The sequence below is a fragment of the Eptesicus fuscus genome, chromosome 15 (assembly GCF_027574615.1).
Source record: "Eptesicus fuscus isolate TK198812 chromosome 15, DD_ASM_mEF_20220401, whole genome shotgun sequence".
In the NCBI taxonomy this organism is placed as follows: domain Eukaryota; kingdom Metazoa; phylum Chordata; class Mammalia; order Chiroptera; family Vespertilionidae; genus Eptesicus; species Eptesicus fuscus.
Genome location: NC_072487.1, coordinates 66,288,814 through 66,312,652, shown reverse-complemented (window position 1 = coordinate 66,312,652; position 23,839 = coordinate 66,288,814).

Here is a 23,839-nt window from a genome sequence, read left to right as displayed (position 1 = left end):
TTATTTGAAGTGTCGCTTGGTTTTCTTTGGTCTTCTGTAACAGCATATATCAGAGTTTGAGATTAATATATATTGACAATGGTTGAGAACACCACATCTCACATTTACTATTGATGAGATAGAAATTTGTATAAAAATATAATGTTAAAAAATAGAGGTCAATTTGGTTTTACCAAACTTAAAAAATGTCTACCCTTTCACAGAGTAATTCTATTGGTTAGATTATACTTTACAGATATGCTCACATTTGCTTATTCATGAAAGTATGTTGCAGCATTGTGTATATATATTTTTAAATCTTTAAACATAAATATCCATTAACAAAAGTCTGATTCACTAAAGTTTCTACAATAATACGCAATTAGTTCTTCAAGAAAATGTCTAGCAAGTAGCACACCTTTCCCCTGCCTGAGTCCAGAATCAAATGAGAAATAAGTCAAGAAATAGAATGTGTGAAGACCAAAATATATCCTTTAAAAAACCAATAAAGGCTGTGTTAGAGAATGTGGCTTATATCTACAGGCAAATTGGCTTCCTAGACTACCCACTGTGTCTCTCCCTGAACCATTACTGCCTTTGTAAGGACACTTCCTAGTGCAAGTTCCCTGGGGCAGAACTCTCCTAAGAAAAGAAAGGAAGCCAACACAAGCCTGCACAATTCATTCTTCTCAAGCTGACCAATCAGATAAGTGATTCCATTTTTATAAAAATCAAACAACCACCTAAGCCCACAAAGCATACTTGAGTAATTCAAGTTCCTCTGGAAAGATGACCTACTACTACCAATTGATTACATCTGTAGAAAGCAACTAGGCTTGGAGCAATTGGTATTATTCACTTTATATCTGCTGTATTCTTCAGATCTGTTTTTATTGTGTGCATGTATTATTTATAATAATAATAAAACTAATGTAAGCCATTTGTCAGTGCCTGATTGGGTGCTACTGACTTAAAAAAGCAAATTCATTTTCACTCAGTTGCTCCAAACCTCCTTACCACCCTTTTCTCCAGATAACACCTAGACATGAAGCCTCCACACCACCAAATATTCACATACCCCTGCCGAGGTTATTTGATCAGGTGATGAAACACTGCCCATCAAGTCTGTCAAAAATACTTCCTCAGAAGTCACACAAGCAAGCAGGAAGGGGAGATGGTCTTTAGGCGGGAGTCCACTATTCTCCCCAGTTGAATGGCACCTGAATAAAACCTAATTCCTTTTGCAAAAGGGAGGGAGGGAGGAAGAATGGTGTGGAGGAGGTGAAAAATTACTTCTCTCCCAGCCTGTGAAGGATCCCTCTTCATTTGTTCCAGTAAATCATAATAAAAATAAAAAATAAACTTCTAAAAAGAAAAAGGGAAGTCACACTCCTGGGATACCCTTGGGCAAGCAGACTGATAGACCATTTCTCAAGACTGACAGAGCTATATCTGTCAATCACTTTAAAAATGCCCTTTAACTTGGCAATTCCAATTTTAGGAATTTATCCTAAAAGCAATCATCATAGATGTGAGCAAAGACTTAGTGTCTAGGTTGTTCATTGGAATACTGTTTTTATTCACAATGGCATTGTTAATACTAAATGTCTAATACTAGGGAATTGATTAAGGTATGAGACATTCCTACAGAGAAAACGCTGCAGTTATTACAAGGATGGAGAAGAATGTACCATGACCTAAAAGGATGGTCAAGACACATCCTTAAGTGGAAAACACATAGGTACAGACATCATGCAAAATCTACCTCTGTTTTTGTATAAAAATCTAAACAGAAAAACATGTAGGATACACACTAACCTATACATTGCAGTTACGTATGTATGATATTGACCTAGTTTTCATTTTAAAAAATGTTTCTACATAAAAGTTTTTTTCAAACTTTTCTAATAAACATATATTACTCTTTTGCTAAAGAGAATTAAGCATATGCTTTTTGGTAAAAAATATAACAGAATGAAAATATACCAATTTCAAGACCCAACTAGGAATCATTTATTATGGGAAGCCTTTCCATGTCACCTTGTTGTCATTATTTCCCTCTAAATGTACTCAGACCTTTTGCTACATGTATGACTTCTGCCCTAGGCTGCAAACTCACCAATGGCAGGGAAACCCCCATAGCTCCCAAGAGTGCTGCAAGAACACGTGTGTGCAATGACTGCTTGTTAACCTGAATGCGATGACCTGCATAGGCTTTATAATAAAAAGATGATAAATTATTGATGACAAAACAATAGATATAGGACATGTGAGCTGCAGAAATAACCCAGTCGGGGGGCGGGGAGAGAAAAACCTTTACTTTTGAAGAGTTGTTCAGTTTCTGCCGAATGTAATTGCATCTGGATGGACACTTGGGTGGATATTTGAGGACTGCCAAATGGGAGTGGAGGAGGGCACCCAAAAAGGCTCTCCAGGCTTTGAAGCAGTGGCAGGGCACAGAAAATTCAGGCAGCAATAAGGAAAGCGTCACTGTGAAGGCAATTCTGAGTGCTCTATCAATCCAACCCTCCTACGAGTCTGGAGTTACTAATAAAGAGCCCAGCAATCTAGTACCTACTCTTGTCGATGCTTTTGGGGCGAATAAATGCTTGGAGATGAGCCTTGGCAGTTTTGCGCCTCTCTAGCACTTGTTCAATTTCTCTCTCCCTCTTCTCCTACCTTCTGAAATCTTCAGCACTGATGCTTTATGTTCTGGCTTGTAAATGAAGCCTGTTATTATCATTGAGATAGTGTTTTTATGGCATAAATAATGAGCTCAAACAGGGGAAGCGGCGTTGAGTGGAATTACTGCCTGAGCTGAGATGGAAATAATCAATATGTCCTCACTTACAAATCTCATCTGCATGTCAACTCCATCCTGCTGGCTGTCTCCCTACAGATTCATTTCACAGGAGGCCCAATAAAACACGCGGGTGGCATTGATCTGTTTTATTCATAGCCGGAGATAGAAATGCATCATTTGAAATTAATAGGAGGACTTGTGTTTATAACCCGATTCGGAATGAGTAGCTTGCAATGCAGACCATTAAGAAAGGACTCATCCACCCAGAGGGAGAGATGACCCCAGGGATTGGGGATCAGGGACACTCTGGTGAAATCCTTTGTGATGTAATGCCTATTATCACTCTTCCAGTTTCAGGATTTTACAGTATGAATTTTATCTACATTTACTCATTAGAACAGTTTCTTAAATCAACCAAAGAGGCTATGATCCGTTTCCAGATATTTTCCCCAATTCTGCCTGCCCTTTTTTTCTTTAATTCTGTGCAAAATGAACACTAAGATATAATCTCATAGAAATGGGAAGGAAACTTAGAAATCATCGATTTCAATCTTGTTCCTAATGGTTATATATGTCCAACATCACAATGGTCAACCACTCTGATTATTTCAAGATGAGGGAAATTCACTACACTATAGCACAGCCCCATATGAAAAATCAGTTTAGAAAGTTCTAGTTTTTATAAAGTTGTAATATAAATCATCCCCTTGGCATTTCTAACCTCATTATTTGCTCGGGTAGCACATACACATCCGTCAGGCCTCAGATCAAGGGCCCTCCCCTCAGAAGAGGTTGTAATGGTTCCCCCAGGCTAGACAAAATCCTTGTTATATGCCTTGACCCTATCAAATACATTCCTTTATAGCTCATACTGCATTTTTAACTGTTTTATTTTGAGATAATTATAAATCCACATGCAGTCATAAGAAATATCATAGTGAGGACCTGTGTACCCTGTACCAAATTTCCCCCCAAAAGTAAGGATATTGATATTGATGTACGCCACCAGTCTTGCATCTATTTCCCCAATTTTACATATCCACATGAGTGTGTTCCATTCTATGCAGTTTTATCACACAGGTAGGTTCATGTATCCACCACCAAAGTCAAGTCACACGAGAGTCCCATCCACCTCCCTCTTCTCACACATAACCCTACGCCATCCCTAACACCTGGCAACCACTAATTTGTTCTCCATTTCTATCATTTTGTCATTTCAAAATGCTATAGAAATGAAATAATTATATGTAACCTTTTGGGATTGGCTTTTACAACTCAAAACAAGTCCCTTGACATTTAACCAAGTACCAAGTTTTTGCATATACAGTATATATATAAATTGTTCACTCTTTTTTGTTGATAAGTAGCATTTCATGGTATTAAAATGCCATAGTTTACTTAACAATTCACCTTCATTGTCCTGATCAGTGTTGTTCTGTGGTTAGACCATAGACCTGAGCATCAAAGAGTAAAGGGATTGATTCCCAGTCAAGGGTATGTACTTGGGTTGAGGATTAGCTCCTCACTCCTGGTCAGGGCACATGTGGGAGTCAATGTGTCTCTCTCACATTGATGTTTCTCTCTCTCTCTCTCTTTCCCTCTCACTCACTTCTGTTCTCTCTGAAAAGCAATGGAAAAAATATCCTCACGTGAGGATTAACAAAAAAAAAATCATTTTTCACCTTTATTGAATAAAAACTGAAGGTTTTTCTTTCCACATAGTTAAGGCTTTTATGAGCATTCATGTGGGAAGGGGCCTTGGTGATACTTGCTAGTTTCTCCAGGAAAGTCCTCAGTTTGGAACAAGCTCCAAGGATTGGCTTTGAACACAACCGCAGACAGTTGCCACTTCTGTGATTTTAACATTCTTGGAATGAGATTTATTTGGCAGCTCCATACAAATGGCTGCGTTTTCATTGGCAAAATGTGTGAAGAATATGTACCTTCAAATTTTTTTCTGCGAACACCTAGGTTATGCCCAGGCCCATTATTTTCATGCATCATTCAGCATAATGTGTTTGTTCTGAGGCTTCTTGGAAATCCAAGCTTGGCCTGGTCACAGAGAATAATAGTCAAGGCCGTGGTTTCTTCAGAGAGTAGGGTTCTAAGCTCAGTGCTGCCCTGATCCATTCAGAATGAGGTAAGTGCCCTGGTTCAAGCAGAGGCATCTATGAGCTGGGTGCCCGATTTCCTCAGAGTAAAATCGAGCTAATAAAAAACAGATTATATAAGTGTGTGTGTGTGTGTGTGTGTGTGTGTGTGTGTGTATAAAAATAATTAGAGCTAATTCGATAATTGATTAATAATGACCTGAAGTGATTATAATTGTAAAAATAAAAAAAAATATGTTGGACAGCATATTAAAATGGTAAAAATGCTTTTGCAAAGAGACCTTATTCTGGTGTGCTGGTGCACAGGTCATATTTTGTCCTGTGTCTGTAAAGTCTTTAACTAAAGGTGACATGCTATTAAAGAGTAATGAAGGGCCGAAACCGGTTTGGCTCAGTGGATAGAGCTTCGGCCTGCAGACTGAAAGGTCCCAGGTTCGATTCCGGTCAAGGGCACGTACCTTGGTTGCGGGCACATCCCCAGTAGGGGGTGTGCAAGAGGCAGCTGATCAATGTTTCTCTCTCATCGATGTTTCTAACTCTCTATCCCTCTCTCTTCCTCTCTGTAAAAAATCAATAAAATATATATAAGAAAAAAAAATAAAAAAATAAAATCAATGAAATATATTTAATAAAAATTAAAAAAAAGAGTAATGAAGGTTGCAATGCAGAGAAGTTGACAATTGCCTCTACTTCATCCATAAATTTCAAAGGATTCCATTCTGAATTTTCTGAACACAGCCTCCCGCATATACGGATGCCTCCTGGCTTCAGGCTGCTCTCCTGTGTGCTGTACCACACTTGAAGACTTATTAAAATAATTATTTTTACATTTGAATCCTTTTTTTTTCTGTTGGTGGTATGTTTACTTCTGTCTCCCCAGAGTCAAGTTTTTGAATTAGGAAAATGGAATTTTGCTAATGTATTAACAGAGGAAAAAGGCATGAGATTCCATATGGGCACTTAGCCTTCGCTCTCTCCCCATCACAATCCCTCTTAATGCAAGCAGCCTCATGTCCTGAATCATAAGCGTTCCAGAGAGGGGGGAAGACGTAATTTTTCTTTCCCTGTTTCTCTCTCAACTCTTTATTTTGAAACAGAGATTCATAGAGGGTCACAAAAATAGTGTACAGAATCCCAAGAATCCTTCACCCTGCCGCCCCCAGTGATGACATCTTATAAAACTCTAGTACTATATCAAAACAGGAAATCACCATTGGTATAATCTTATTAACTAGACTACAGCCCTTTCTCAGTTTTCACCAGGTGTGTGTGTGTGTGTGTGTGTGTGTGTGTGTGTGTGTGTGTGTGTGTAGTTGCATGTGATTTAATCCTGTGTCTAGGCACGTAATCATCACTACAAGCAAGATACAGTACTGTTGCTTATCACAAAGGAACTCCCTTGTGCTGCCCCTTTATTGTGGTTGCCATGTGGCATGATAGCTCTCTTTTTCCTGCAGAGATATAGTTCAAATTTCTTACCCTATTGGTCAAAGCCATTTAAAAGGAAGGGGTTACTCTGAACTGTCAGGTATTCACTGGGACCTGGTTTACCTATAGGCAAAGTGCTGCCCAGGTGCTAATTTCCTCCTAAACTTGCTCTTTCTCCACCTATGAAGATAAACACTGGAAGAGTACTTCTAGACATCATTACCCTCACCAATCCTCTTAGGTGCAGGTGGTGTGGCAAGAACATTTTCTAAGAATCTTAAAAATTGGGACAGCCCTAGCTGGTTTGGCTCAGTGGATAAAGTGTCTGCCTGCGGACTGAAGGGTCCTGGGTTTGAGCTCCATCCCCAGTAGGGGGCGTGCAGGAAATAGCTGATCAGTGATTCTCTCTCATCATTGATGTTTCAATCTCTTTCTCCCCATTCCTCTCTGAAATCAATAAAAATATATATTTTTAAAAATGGCAGAAGACTTCTATTTTTTTTAAACCTTCACCCAAGGATATGTTTTTATTGATTTGAGAGAAAGGAAGGAAGGCAGAGAGAGAGAGAGAGAATCATTAATGTGAGAGAGAAACATCAATTGCTTGCCTCCCATATGCACCCTGACCAGAGATGGAACCTGCAAACCTTTGGTGTATGAGACGATACTCCAACCTACTGTGCCACCCGGACAGGGCCATCTTCAGATTTCTTAATTTCAGTTGTTACCTGCAATTGGATAAATAAACTGGGCTAGTTTCCTCCCACAGAAGACATCTTAATTTCAGAGCAGGGAAGTGGAATTCCTGTTCTCCCACTCAACCCAATTAGAAGTTTTGCATTGAACATTGTTTGATGCTTCCCTGAGTCTTAATCAGAAATCACTTTAGAAAAATTCAGCTGTTTTTCCTCATATATATTGTTGTTCATATGGGAACAAGAAGAGGTTTTATCTTGTCTCCACCAAAGGAAAGACAAGTGGTAGGATCACCAAATCCCATCTAAAATTCTAGTATCCAACCGTGCTCCAGACCTGTTGGAGACTTATTAATGGACAAAATAGCTACAGTGCCACCTTCAGAGGGTCAACTGTTTAGTGGAGCCATTTGTAAGGGCAGCATTCATGTCTGATTATCTTGATATAGCAGTGTCTATTTCAATGTACTCTACATAGTATGCATTCATTATACATGGTAGGGCAAAGTAGGTTTACAAGTTGTTCATATTGAACATACAATAATTAATAAATAACACAAGAATAAACTATGTGTCATGTACTCACAACTATAAACCTACCTTTGCCCTACATGTTAAATAGATGGATTCACCAGCATATGATTGATTGAAAGAGCAAATGCCAAATTGAGGCATAATAACAGAAAGCTTTCTTCTGTTTGCCCTCTAAAATCCATTTTTTAAGATTTGGAAATAAGTTGAGGTTTCATCTGATGGAAACGTGCAGTCAAAAGCTGAAGTTTCCTAGCAATTTTTCAAAGCCTTCTCTTTGAGGTTGGGCCCGGCACCAGATATTCGGCAGTGCTCTCGCCCTCATTCTAATTTACAGTGCAACCAATTCAAATAACATGCAAAAAGAAGCATTACTAAAAAATAAGTATTATCAATTAGCATACAAAAGTGGCACTGCAGACACTGTTTCTGGGTAAGAGGTCCTGAGAGAGCTGAGCAGCCCAGAGGCGGGAACAGTGCTAAACATCCCAGTTTACAGCCCCTTTGGGGGTACTTGAGCAAAGAAAATCAACTCCCTATTAGTGCTCCTAAAGCAAACCACGTTTATTTCCCTGTAAATGCATTTGGAAAACAGCATGATCTGGGGTGAAAAAAAATCTATGGGTGTTAAGAGGAAACTGTCAAACATCTAACACTCTTCAGGATAACCTTTAGTGTTGATCCTGACAAAATGTTAATTGTGGACAGGTCATTGGTTCAAAGTTCAGACTGAATGCTCTATTTAAGCAAAAGGGGTTTAGTTATCTTAAGAGAAATATTTGTGTAACCCAGCCTCCTATGCGTGTACTTGCATCCAAAGGGCACTGGAGCAACTGGGAGTGAATGTGCTATTATCTCTATTCCTTGTTTGTTTGTTTATTTATTTTACACTAGAGGCCCAGTGCACATAATTTGTGCACAGGTGCTGTCCCTAGAGCTGGCTGGCAATCAAAGCACAAGCATCTGGTGTGGAAGGGCAAGTCCCAGCTGACCTCTGGGCCCTGGGAAGCACCTGGGCCCCTGGGCCCCCATGCGTCCCCCTCTGCCTGAGTTATCAGACCCCTGCCCAACTCCCTCAACCCCGGGGAGCTGGATGGTGGCCCCGCTCTCTGCTGCCACCATTGGTTGCTGTCTGCAGGGCAATTGGCAGGGCATTCGGGCCCCCACTTGCATCCGCCTTGGCCTGGCGCCACCCTCTCACCTGCTCCACCATCCTGCCGTAGTCCCGCTCTTTTTGGGGCCCATTGAGGCCGACAGCACCTCCATTGCCACCTACTGCCAGTCCATGTCACTGATGCCCGCCATGTTCCACACCACCCCCTGTTGGTCAGCACACGTCATAGCATGTGGTCAAACTACCAGTTGAACTCCTGGTCAAGGAGGCAATTGGCATATTAGGCTTTTAGCATATAGGATTATACCAAGCTGAGAATGCTATCACCTCTGTGTGATACAGATCCTAGCATTCATCATGCATTCAGCTCTTCTGAGCTTCCTCAGTGTATTTTGCACATCAGGTAGCCCCGTAACATGGTCTACAAGGCTCTCTGAGATCAGAACCCTGGGTCCAACTCCAACTTAATCTCTCACTGTTCCTTTTACTCTTTGTATTTCAACCAACTCAATTGAGTTGGCATTTCCTCAGTATGCCATTCCAAATTACGCCACCTGTCTTTGCTCATGCTGCTTCCCTCTGCCTGGAATATCTTACCTTGCCATGTCCAACCAATAAACTTACACTTTGGAAACTCATTTTATTTTATTTTTTTACTGCTCCTATAGAATTGGCTCCTGCCCCTCTTGTGGCCTGTACATTCCCATGGGTATATTTTGGTGGTTGTATCTAGGCTATCTCAGTTGCATTTAAGAAATATATTTCTGTATTCTCATTGCCTACAGTAATGCATGCCTAACAGCAGGTAGCATTGAAAATACATGGAATAATGGAATGGTTCTTGGTAGGGAAGCCAACAATTTGAAACCTTTGTTAGATTTAAAACCTTGGGTGAAGAACATAAATGTGCCAAGCCTCAGTTTCCTCATGTGCAGAGCGCTGAGGAATAAATGAGAGTGAGACATAAAGGAGCTGGCACATATAGGTATTCAATACTTGTTAGTTCCCTTCCTTTTCCCTTCACTTTGAGTTGTGATGACTAAAGCAGAAACTGCATTAAGTAAGGCTAAGTGGTGTTATTGACCAGGAGGAAATAGAAAGCTGTATCTAAAGGGTACTGAGCTGAACCCTGCACGCATGCCTGCTTGTGTGTGTGTGTGTTGTGTGTGTGTGTGTGTGTGTGTGTGTGTGTTGTCAGTAGACAATCATGGACACCTATAGAATTGGAGAGAAAAGCCAATGTCTTTTAGAAGAAGTATGTTGGTATTGGTATATCTTGACTTTAGTGTTGGAGCATCAAAATATCCAGATATTTAAATGAAAAGTTGTCTTTGGGGGCTATACAAATCATTAGGCTGTGCCTTTTAAAAATAATGATACAGATATATTTGGAGGTGTCTGTTATTAAACACATCCCTCTACTCAAAGACTCTGTCTGAGCAGACGTGCTTCAGCAAAGTGACCCACTGCTGTGGCCTTACTGGATTGGACCTATCTTAAGCCAAGATCAGTCACCATCCCTCACCCATTAGTACACCTGGGTTGAGACATTCCACGAACTCTGTACTGGCATCTTGAAAGAAGGAGGCATACACTCTGGAGTGTAGAGTAGTGGTCCTCTTTCGAGAGAAATCCAATCTGAATTTCACAGACCATTACTTCAGGGATGCAAATGAGTGTTACCAGAAAGAGAAAATGGGGGCTCGGCAGTGATGTTTGTGCTAAATTCTATTTTAAACAACCTCGAGTTTATTGAGTTATCTTACTAGAGGATTTCTCAAAGTCTATACATTGATAATGTGTTTTGCGATTTTCCCATATTTGGAGATTATATGGGATGTAGATTCTTTTTTAAAAATGGATTTTAACCCTGGTTCCACTAATGACTCTCCTTGTGACCCTGAGTAAAGCATTGATGTCTCCAAGTTTCTATGCTTCATATGTAAGATCAAATATAATTATGTATGACATCTGTACCTTTACTGTCTTCATCTGACTGAATGAATTTTCCTTACCCTCCTGTTTATCAGTCAGGGTACTGATAATGGTACTCTCACCAAAGGGCATTTAAGGAGCACCGAATATAGGTACTATGGCAATCAGTTTAGTATGACTAAGGGAAACAAAATAGAATTGAGAAAGTACTCCAGTACTAGCAAGAGCAGAGCATTATCAACACCCTTGGATCTGAAGATACAAGGTAATTCAGCAGTTACAGTAAACTACAGTGAATAGTTATTAGTAATAAGAGTGACTCCCTAACAGGAGCAGTGGCATCTGCCAAGGAATGCATCTAGGCCACAGTGATCTAGAAAAAAGAGACCTGAGGAATAAATACCCCAACCAGAAGTCATACGGCAAAGGAGCTCATTCATAATCAATAACAGTCAGCCTCGTGGACACAGAGCAAGATAGAGAAGGGTAGGGAATAGGTACAAACAGTTGAAAAGTTGACAACAAAATCAGTTCATAGATAAGACAAAAGAAAGAGAGTCAAGATGATGACAACTCTGGAGAGGTTGTGAAATCATGTCATTGAAGATGACGTCAAAGTTCCCATGTGTCTCTCAAAATGTGTCCCCGGTTGCTAAATGTTTTAGAGGCATTTTTTCCTTAATTTAGGGAAATCAAATACATAAATGCAGACCCACTTTGAAGTCTTCCAGCTAGCAGCAAATCTGGAACTTGAAAGATCTAGTTATTAAGAGTCAGTGCATCTGAGCAATCTATTTGCCTGCCTTTCTTGCTGTGTTGGTAATTCTGTGAAAACTGCTGAATCTGCTTTTCTCCTCACAGTAGATTGTAGACAGAGTAAAGGATGTCTGTTGGTTGTCTGTCACCCTTCAGGAAGAATCCCTGCCCCTTTCTTTCAACTACTTCCAACCTCACTGTGGACGTTTAGTAAAGGGAATGCAGGGAAAATTACCATCGAGTAACTGTAGTGTTTGGATTTCATGTTGATGCAGGCAGAAAAGAATGCTTTTCTTCCCAACTCTGTTCTCACACACCAAGGCATGGTCTAGCGAGTCTTTGGTTTGCTGTTCTGCATTGACAGCTTCAGTCAGACACAGCTCAGTGGCCTGGAGGATGAAGATAGAGAAGGCCGAGCTGAGAGGGAATCTCAGAGATTGACTGAGAAAGGAAATAAGAGGGAGAGGCAGACGCAGACAGAGAGTTAAAAAGCCAAGGGAGAAGGAGGAAGGAACACAGACAAAGAGAGTAGCAAAACAAACAAACAAACAAACAAACAAACAAATAAATAAAATTTAAAAATACAGAACAGTTCCCAAAAGTAAAACTTAGCTTCTGGATATTTGTTGCCAATGCCGTCCCAGGAACTAAGAATCCTTTTGCATTTTTCTTTCCATCTGAATTATTATTGAACTGTTGGGCACAATTAATTGTGAATTATACCCAATAAGCACCTACCATCACCAGCACTTGAAGAGAATGTTCACCATATGCCAGATCATAAATGCCTCTTTCCCACAGGGGTGACTTACCTCCTCAGCAACAATCTATTCATCCTATTCTTAATGATGCTTGCCCCCATTTTTTAAAGGGCATTATTTGAAGCAGAAGGATGGGGAAAACTACTGCTGTAGTCTTGGGAAGACATATGAGAATTGCAAGCAACCTTGACCAATTTGAAAGACAAATTTTCCTGTTAGAAAAACATTTAATAATAAGTAAAATTGCAGGGCATTTTGTACTGGTTGTCCTACAAAACTCCCCAAACTCCATCCTGGATGAATCTGGCCATATGCAAAACTCCAACAGAGAAAAGTCTCAGAATCTAAATAAATGTCATAGTATTTAATGATTGAAAAGACAAGAGTTGGTACTATGAATGTAAACAACCTACAGGTGTGTTAAAGAGGCAAGAAAGGGGAAGCTAATGTTCTTCAAGTTCAGCAACTGATTTATTATGTTATAGACTGTGTTGGCCCTGGCTAGTGTTGGTCAGTGGTTAGAGTGTCAGCCTGTGCCCTGAAAGGTCACAGGTTCAATTCCTGGTCAAGGGAAGGTACCTGAGTTGCAGGTTCGATCCCAGACCCCTGTTGGGGCATGAGCAGAAGGCAACTGATTGATGTGTCTCTCCCCACCACCTCGTCTCCCTTTTTCTCTAAAAATCAATGGAAAAAAATACTTTTGGGTGAGGATTAAAAAAACAAACAAAAAAACACTGTTTAATTTAGAGCTGAACAACTTTACACATGTAATTAAAATTTTTGAACAATTTAAAAGTTCTTTAGAAAGATATGAAGCCCAAATAGAGCATTGAGTGAAATTTTTCCGTCTAAGAATCAAAGATCTTCAGACCTGCTCAAGCCTCTCATCTCACTCACTATTTTCCTCTATCCAAACTGACCTCCTGGACACCATGCCATCACTTGCTTAAATCTGTGGCCTCTACCAGGCATATTCTGCTCTACTACCCTTTTCAAACTCTGTTGCCATCTGTGGGAATTAATCTTAATAATTATATATAGAAAAGAAAGATGGAATCCTTCCACCAGTTTAATTCAATCACCGTTGACCTGGGAGCTCAAGATAGGTAAGGCCAGAACTTGAACTAATGCGAAGAGAGTAGTATGAAGGAATGTAGAGGATTAGGGGGACAAGACTCCTGATAGCAACCTTTCAAATGTCAAGGAATATGTTATGCCAAACTCATTTGTCTCAATTGATGGAAGAATTTTTAAAAAGCAAAACACTTGTCATAAGAAAACACAGAAAAGAATGAGGTTAATTGAGCCATTGACCAACACTTCTACAAGTATCCCTAGGATGCTTGCAGGAATTTTTGGCCAATAGTGTGTCTTTCTTTAAAGACTCTGCTCTTTAGCACTATCCCTGATTCCTCTTAAAATATTCCATAATCAAAAGTCTTCAACGGCTGTTGTACTTGGCACAGTGCCTAATATCTTATATGTGCTCAATAAATGCTTGATTAATGCAGTCATCTCTTTTACTAAATGCAAATATTTCAGTGGAGAATAATTATGCCAGTTTTTACCCTTTCTCAGCATATTATCATAGCATTATCTCATAGCATTATTGAAAGGGTTAACTAAGAGGATGCTTGTAAAATCACTTATAGCAATGACTATATGTTTCAAAGTATTTCAAAGATTCATTTTCGGTTTAATCCTTTATATATCTCCTCCTTTCAAGATCACTGATTCCTTTATAAAAGTTGACACTGTCCTTTGTTTTGGATTCCAGCTGATACATTTTCTACAATATGGAGATATTTGTAATAACTGGAACATTTCTTAGGACAGGGAGACTCTGGGGGGCCAAAGACTGATAAAAGCTAAGTTTTCCATGTTTATAGACTGAATGTGCCCTTCTCCATTAACATGTTAAAGTCCCATGCCCAGTACATCAGATGTGATGGATTTGGAGTAGGGTCTTTAAAGAGGTAAGTTCAAATGAGGTCATTAGCATGTGCCCTAATCCAACATGACTGGTGTCCTTATAAAAGAGATTAGGACATAGACACATATGGAGGGAGCACCATGGGAAGACACAGGGAGAAGATGGACGTCATCTACAAGTCAAGGTGAAAGGCCTCAGAAGATACCTCTGGAATCATGAGAAACTAAATTTCTGTTCTTTAAGCCATACCACCTTTAGTATTTTGTTAAGAAACCTAGCAAACTAATATAACCCCAAACTCCTGGGATGTGTAAGCAGAAAGAGGGGAAACATACCCCAAAGTGTGGCATTGCTACTAGGTTACTGAATAACTTGGAGATTAATGTCTCAGGACTGGGAAGCTAGAACCCCAGACAGATTTCCAACTTGATTCCAGCATCGACCTTATCATCAGCAAAGTGGCTTATCTCCAGGAACTTCAGAATCTTCTTTTGTAAAGAGGAAATAAGCAACCTGCTTCATAGGGCTTATGTGAGAGTTCATTATAAAAATATCTATACTAATAAAAGCCTAGGTGGCCTTTGCACCTTCGCACCCTCGCACGATGCCCTCACATCATCACAAAATGGCCGCCCCCACATTGTCACAAGATGGCCACCCCACGTCGTCACAAGATGACTGCCACAAGATGGCCACCACAAGATGGCTGCCACAAGATGGCCAGCAGGGGAGGGCAGTTGGGGGCAAACAGGCCGGCAGGGGAGGGCAGTTGGGGTCAAACAGGCCAGCAGGGGAGAGCAGTTGGTGGCGACTGGGCCGGCAGGGGAGGGAAGTTGTGGGTGATCGGGCTGGCAGGGGAGCAGTTAGGCATCAATCAGGCTGGCAGGAGTGCAGTTAGGGGCAATCAGGCGGGCAGGCAGGCGAGTGGTTAGGAGCCAGCAGTCCCGGATTGTGAGAGGGATGTCCAACTGCGGGCAGTTGGACATCCCCCAAAGGGTCCCAGATTGGAGAGGGTGCAAGATGGGCTGAGGGACACCCCCCACCATTCACATATTTCGTGTACTGGGCCTCTAGTATTTTAATAAAATTGTGCCATACTAAACAGACAGTAAGTACTATTAAAGAGTAGCTATTATTATAATTATTAATAGTATTATTATTACATTATTTTTAGTGCCTCAGTTTTAATATTTATAAAATAGGATACCCCTACCTATCTAACTAGCAGGATTAGTGTGAAGAGCAAATGATTAATGTTGATGAAAGAATATTCCCATGGTGTGCCAAGGGTGGTGCGGGAATGTTTTTTTCACAGATACAAAGGATAGCTGGTTTCCTTGTAAAATGTCAGTGATGAAATGCAGTTGGGGTGTATCTCTCCTACCAACCTCCAGTGTGATGTCGTAAACTAAAATGAACCATATCAAAATGAGATTAAAAAATATTGTCATAACATCTTCTGAATACCCAAATGTGTAGTAAGCAAAACACTTTACAAATTGTCCTGTTCAATATGTGGGCTCTCCCTATAAAATAGGTTTAAAATGGGAAACTAAGGTGCCCAAGATTACAAAGCACACAACAACGCATGCATATGAAACCAAGAAGTTCAACTTCAAATGTGAAGCCACACTGGTTTTATCATAGACTTCATCAAGATTTGGGGAAGCACTATCTCCTTCTCTCTTCCTTCCTGGACAATGTGCAAACAAGGAGGGTGCATATCACATGCTTGCAAGACTCCATATGTAGCCTGCAAATCTCCAACCTGATTTAGGCGGCTGTCATTCTTGATGTGTCTTATTCACACTGACCCACTGTCTGGATCTCACTCATTAGGTGACTTATGGACCATGTCAGTGTAATTTAGTGTCTTAATGCTCCTGGTCAAGGACCATCAAATGTCTTCTAAAGCCTCTTATGTCCTTCAGGAAGAAAGAAGCAGAACTCAAGTGTTAGCGACTTTTGTCATCTTTAGGTGAAAGCAAAACTGTATTGGGCAAAGAATCAACAGACCTGGGTCCTGGCTCTGCAACTTATTCGTGGTGTGACTCTGCATATGTCAGTTTCCTCATGTCTATGTCACAATAGCTGTCACTCTGGCTTTTGACTTGCTTACAGATTTGTCTTTTTCTTTGGGTTTTGAGGCTCTACAAAAATAAAATACCATCATATATAAAAAACTGTTTGTTTATTTGAGATCCTTACAATCTAGATTGGTGTGGGCCATTGATTGATAGTCTACAAATATTTGATGAATGAATCCACTGATGCAAGGAGTTAGACCAAGTTTTTTTTAAGGCAAGTACATGATTGAGCTTACTGGGGCCTAAAGTTGCATGCCAACCTGTGTGTGTATATGGATAGTCTTGGGGAACAGGCCCAGAATTCCATCTTATTTTTAGAACCGTTGACTAAAAGTATGAATGTGATTCTATATTTTGGAATAAGAAGAATGATGTTATAAAGTAAAAGCCGAACCTGTGGGATTGGAATAACCTTAACACAAAACAGTGTTTCAGAAGTAAAGAATGAGGTCAAATTTTCTCCTAAGAAGGGATACTCTAGAAGAGAAGTAGGTATACTTTTACTTTGTATTCTTGTGGGTTTCCAGATATACATCAGAATTTTGACTCTAAAGGGAACTCTAGAGTTTATTGACTTTGGTTCCTCAATGTTCACTTGAGGAACTAGTAGCTCAGCAAGGAGAAGGGATTTGTTCAAGATAGAGCAGCCATCTAAGCTCAAGTTTTCTGATTCTTCCCCCTGCATTCTGATTCTGATTCTAGGATTTTGCCCCAAATAGTGAAACTGTTTTTTTTTTTAATGAAAAATATGACATATAGAACCCCAATATGAAAATTGAAATAGTGAAAATATTTTCATAAAAGCAAGTCTCGGGGCATTGGAACTGAAACATACACCCTAAAGCCTGGGATCTAAAAGTCCTAGTTGTAAATCTACTGGATTAATCCATGCTAGTTTTTTTTAATTAGTTTTAAATAGAGAGAAGAAGCGGGAGAGTGAGAGGGAGATGGAGAGAAACATTGATTTGTTGTTCCCCTTATTTATGCATTCAGATGTTGATTCTTATATGTGCCCTAACCAGGGATTGAACACTCAACCTTGGCATATCTAGAGGATGCTATAACCAACTGAACTACCTTGCCAAGGCCCATACTAGCTTTCATAGTACTTTCAGTGCAAATCAGTTAAGAAACTCTTGCATAATTATTTAATAAATGAATCTTTGCAGAAGAGAAATTGAAGGATGTTCCCAGTTCAAAGCTCACCTTTAAGGACACAGAGGCAGAGAATGCACTCTCCTATTCAACAAAGATTTCCAGCAATATGTGCTTGGTTCCTGCATAAGCGGTCAGAGCAGACAATTGCCGGATGGATGATGGATGACATTTCTTAGATTTTTACTTACCCTCAGAAGTCTTGGCATGATATATAAAATGTCTGCTTTTCGCTTCCTGTCTCAATCTTTTCTTGCCTGCTTATGCAAGGGATGACATATTTTATGAGGATTATTATTGTTAGAGATTCTACTTACTTGTTCTTCCCAGCTGGAGGAGACAGAGTAGACCAACCTTCAATGTAAACCAGCCCCTTCAAGCCTACCTGTTGGAATCTGTTTCAATATTGCTAGTTACAGGATAAGTGAAAAAGGAAGTCTTTTCCTTGTTTATCACAAGAGTGATTTTTTAAATGATTTTTCTCACCATCTTACCTGACCCTGCTAAAAACCGTTACCGGGCCCTCCTTGCCCTCAGAATAAAGTCTAAATTTATTAGCATGGATTTCAAGGCCCTTTCAGATCTTGTTTCATGCTGACATCTTTAGCATCCTTCTCAGTTGAACTTTTTCCTGAACCACACATGGCTTCCTTCTCGACCTTTAAGACATTGGCTCCCTTTCACCTCCAGGCCTGAATATATTCTGTTTTCTCTACTTGAACATGTGTTTCTGCTTTCCCTTGCCTCCTTCTATCTTCTAGTCTGAGGTTACATTTCACCTCCCTCACGAGTCCTTCTCTGACTTCAGAGAGCATGTCTGAGTTGCCTTCTTTGCATACTTGCCACCACATTGCTTAACACTAACTAATGGAAACAGGTTACTTCATTTTCTATCTTGTCCACTAGACTATTAGCTTCATGGGGCCAGACAATATGGTAATCACCAGAGTGCTCTCCCAAGAGCTGAAGAGTCAACAGATATTTATATTTTAGAGTGAACCAATGATCTCTTGAGTATGAAGCCTAAACAAAATGGAAGCATGGACATTCAGGATCAAGACCAGACACATACTGGTACACCTAGGTGGTAGCTGTAGACCATGATCTGAAAAACCAAGTGTTGGTAGCAGCCATTTGAAGCCATCAGATCGAAAGAAGAAGCCAGAAACAATTCAGATCAGGAAGTAACAAACATTCTCTTTGAAAATGGGACCCTAGACGAGCCAGGGTCAACAATGAAGATATGGGGACAAGAACAGCAAGGCACAGCCTCATCTAATATCTGGTTAACTCTACCACATTGCATCTTTATTACCTGGAGTTGCTTTTATTGGTTCATGCAAGGTAACTGTTTTCCAGGGTGGCTTTAAAACTCCTCTTGATACCTAATAATAAGTTTTCAGTGTTTGGGCAGAGACTGTGTGATGAAGATAAATCGAGAGCTATATTGGTACAACCCATCTGGGCTCAACCTCACTCTGCCCATGTGTGGTCTACCTTTCTAAATGTAATTGCCAGGGAATGGCTGAAAACAAGGTGCTGGCACTGAGTTATAATAAAATGAAAGTGCCTCTTCTTCTGCCAGAAGTCTAATGGCCACCAAATTCATATCAAAGGTTGCATTAAATTTAAAATAAATTTTTGAGGCTACCATCAATTTAACCTCAATTATTAATTACAGTATTAAACTTGCATATGCACTATGGAGACACAAGAAGAAAAAGATTATATGTATAATTATATATAATATTGTTATAATATTATATTAATCATGTTCTATTATATATTTTTTATATCCCACTGAGATATATTTCCATATAATGAAAATTTTATAGACATGACCTGATTAAATGTTGCCTTCTGTATCTAGGATACAATGAGGATTTTACTTTAGCAGTCATGATATTTCACATAATAGTGTTCATCCAGACTTTATACTCAGTACTTTCATGACGCTGAACTACATTCTTTCCCTGCTAATAGAAAGTGTTTCAAGTGACAGATTTCCTTAGTATTGTGTCTACAAAACCCTCAGTAGCTATTAATCCAAGCGTTTTTCCTTTTCATTTTGAAAACTCATGTTTCTCCAAGGAAAAGTCAATCCACTTAATCCTCATTGATTGGCATTTAGTGCAGCAAGATGATGTTTTGTGAGAACTCTGGGTGTCTAAATAGCAGTTGATCAATTTGTTATGCTTCTTGTCATGCTAATCATATTTTGCACCTGAAAATCATGTTTCCCCTGAAGTCTCCTAACTTCATTTAAAGCCAGTGTCATTTCTAATTTGACAATGGAGAAACTGAGGCATGAGCTATTGACTGTCTTTGTTCAGTCGATGTTATTTATGCACAGCTCTGTGCTAGTGGACTTCCCATACAGCTAAATCTCACTCCATTTAAAAGAAAAAGTGTGTTTGTTTTTTTAATCTTTATAAATCCCATACTTTTTCTTGACCTTGCAATACTTAAATGCCCAGATCTATGAATCTTGATTCCCTTTCCTGTACAATGGGTGAAAAAATATTTAACCCCAAGGGGTTCTTTATAAAAATGTATTAAATTGATTTATGGGAAATGTCCTTGTGTAGTGCCAGGAATACTAGTATAATTAATGTTCAGGAATTATGGCAAATAAAGAAGGAGAAGGAACAAAGGTAGTGAAGAGACACACACTCTGAGAACTTCCTAAGAGAGAGTTGTTTCTCCAAGTCTAGTACAGGTTCCAACTGAACCAGTGTTGTCTGAAGTGTTTTTTATATTCAGGTTCAAGTTCTTATGTCCCATTTATGGCCACATGAATCCAATTTCTGGAGCTGTGGCTCAGGAATCTGCATTGTTACATTCTCACACCTGCTGCTTATACATACTTGGACGACTGGTGTTTAGAAGTCTGTAAGTGATGCTGTTATCTTTTCATTGAGGATTTTAAAAGTCCAAGAAGGTTCTAAGCAGAAGAATTTAATTGAGTAGACAGGACATGTAAAGGAGCTGGAACTGACTAGGTAGTGAGCTATTCAGCTAAAGGAACAGAGGGTATAACTGAAACTCTAAATCGAGGGACCTTGAGAGGCAGTCCCAGGAGATGGGGAACATCTATTGTGGCAGGCATGTGTGAGTGAGTAGGTTTCAGGAATTGCTTGGATGCAGGCTCCCAGATCCATGGTTTTTCTTCTCAATAACAGAGAAGGGTGTTAGTTCTGGCACTAAGTTGGACCCATCCTTTCCTTAGCAAAGGGAATGATTTAGAGAGGTTGCAGCCCTCTTTCAGCTCTTTGGTTTGATTCAGCATAATCTGTCTTCCTGCTATTCTGGCCTAATCTTATGTCTTATCCATTGTGTTTGGTTTTCTGCCATATTTTCTTGACCATCTCACATCATCACCCCTTTTTAATAAGGACCTAAGGAAGAAATGTGTGTATCCTCTTTATACCAAGAACATATGTAGTTCTAGATAACTTGATTTTTTCACATATAAATTCAATTGGTTGATTAAACGAGTTACCCTTTTCTTTTTGACTGCCAGGAAACTGAAAAACATTTCATGGAACACCATTAACAGATGCCTGGTTTATTAGGAACTAATATTTATCTCTATTTCTTACCCAATTATGCATACTATAGTATAATGTTTTATATTTATGTGAATGCAACTTTAAAGTTTTGGGATAATTTTTTTTGCAATTATAGTGTATAACTAAATACTCAAGTGAATGGGTAAATCCCTATCTTGTACACTAGTTTATACAATTGGACCCCTGTCTAGTTCCAAAGTACATAATTTCTAAATCCCAATTTAGATAGTCTTCTTCTCTTTTAAGTAAAAAAAAGAAAAAAAAAGTAAATTTGTGGAGTGTAAGCAAAAACCAGAGAATGTGTTATGAGGATATTGGAATGGCTTATGTAACTCATGGTCAGTTTTATAGATGGACTCTCAGGAAGGACTAGAACTGTGGTTCCAAGCATAGCTGCACGTTAAAATCACTCAGAGAGATTTACCAATACTAATGCCATGTCAGTAGCCATATATTTTAATTACATTAATTAAAATGATCATAAAAGCTTCTACTTGGTACTTATCAAGGGCCAGGAGATGCACTGAACATTTTAAGTAGCTATTGCTTTAAATCCTCATAAGACTCCCGTGGAATAGCACTATCATCTCCATTTTGTAGATGAATTCCAAGTGGTAAATGAATTCCCCCAAACATCACAGTCTGCAAGGTTCCTGAGAGCCCAGACCAGAGTTCCACAGCAGTATGTTGAGCCAGATCTCTAAAAACCAATTGATCCACTCATTTTGAAACATCAAAAGTTGATTATATTATAAGCTGTAAATATTAGGGGCATGATATATTTGAAAACACCTGGGTCAATTCCCTCCTCCTCTACCTACACTACCTCCTCTATAATTATTTTGCAGAATGAAAACCCTGAGACTCGGGAAAATTCAGTTTTATCCAGAGCCAATGAGTAAATGATTGGAAGATGCTTAATTTTAGCAAAAAGGCTCCATGAGATAAAGTTGTTCCAGTTGACAAATCATTCTGAGTATAACTCTGGCACTGAGCTATAAAAATAGATTTTTCCCTGCAAAATAACACAAACAGGATTTTCCCCTTTGTAATGTATGGGAACATATTCCCAAATAGCGCCATGTGATTCATGCCCATCCCCGGAAGAGTTCACGTGCAACTGGGCCTCCGCTGCTGCGTTCTCCTGCAGCTCTGTGCTTAGGTGCCTCTTGCAATGTTTGGTAATTAAATGCTAATTTGTTGGTGTACTCTTTCATTTACTTTATAATTTTCTCATAAATATTTTTATTACTTTTGTTAATTATTAAAATTTGCCAAGCAGTTTCCAGAAAGCATGTCTTCATTGGAAATAAACAAGAAATAACAAGTAATTATTAGCACTGTTGGATATAGAAATGATCTCGTTTTCTTCCGACCTCATTGTGTTTCTAAGATTTATTGAAAGAACCCATCATGTCTCCATGGTATCAGCCCCGTATCTCTGCTTATTTTTTTAAAGTCTTGTTATGCATAAGGACGTCCCTCTAAAATATATACACACTTAGACAGCTGATTTCTATTACATTTGAAAATGAAATGTATTTTAATAAACACTGCCTTGATAAGTATTCAAAGTGTGCATACATTTTTGGGGGGATACCCTATATAGGAGTTACCATGAGGTTGTCCCATCAATTCTCCTGCCTCTAACCAGAGGATGAAATTGTATATCTTCCAAGAGGGAAGTGATAGTCTCTCTCAGAAGTTGGATTAGGGAACTCTTCTTGGTGTCTAAATGAAGTGCTTTTAATTTCCCCCCAGGGATGAATGCCATGACAGTGACAGCTGTACTGGTCATTTAATATGAATGGAGCAACGGTGGGCATTTCTCATCTCCTGAAGATCACTAAAGGTACAGTGTGAAAGCTCTGTGATGTCATCTGCAATGATTGTGTCCTAGAAGCTACAGCTGTACTTTCTCACTGAGCATTTAACTAAGATCTCTTCCAGGATACCCACAATTAGCATATCTAAATAGCCTGATCATCTCTCCAAACCATTCATCCTCGTTATGCGTATTGAACTGACTGTACTAAAAGTTTACTATATTCTTCTGCCTACATAAACCCTGTCTGCCAGATCTATATTGAGTCTTTGTGACTTAATGATTATTGGTGCTTACAATACCATCTCATTTTTTCTTTACTTCTTTGGCAGAAACTGCTTGTTTCCCACCCCAATTCATTCTCTCTCTCTCTTTTTCATAGTTTAGTTCAAGTTGAGCCTATGGCTGCCAAGCTAGAGGCTCCATTTTATATAGACTCACAGCAGGTGTGGCTGTAGAAACTAAGTTACTGACAATGGAATGTAGGCAATGGTGACAATGTGACTTCTGCCTCACTTGCTTACAATGAAAATGGTTGAACTTGACTTCACAACTACCCATTTCCTGTCAGCTGGAATATGGGTGAACCTGTGACCCAGCTCTAGGTGTGCAGACAAGGACAGAAATAATGAAGGAGCAAACAGATGCAAGAAACCTGGGTCCTTGCTCATGAAATAGAGTCACTCCCAACCTGAAATGCTTGTCTGATGTCACATAAGAACTTCCACGTACTTAAAAAAGATGTATTTAATTTTTTTAAATTACCATTTATGTACCATATTATTTTGTATTAGTTTCAGGTGTATAGTGTAGTGGTTATTCAATCACGTACTTTACAAAGTGTTCCCCTGCTTTTTCTAATACCCACCTGGCACCATACATAGTTATTACAATATTATTGACTATATTCCCTGTGCCATTCTTTCCATCCCCAAGACTATTTTCTAACTACCAATCTGTACTTCTCAATCACTTCACCTTCTCACCTACCCCTCAGTCAGTATCTATGAGTTTCTGTTTTGTTTTTATTGACTTTTTTTTTTTTTAGAGAGAAACATTGATTTGTTGTTGTTCCACTTACTTATGTATTTATCGGTTATTTCTTGTATGTGTCCTGCCCAAGGATCAAACCTGCAACCTTGGCATAACAGGGT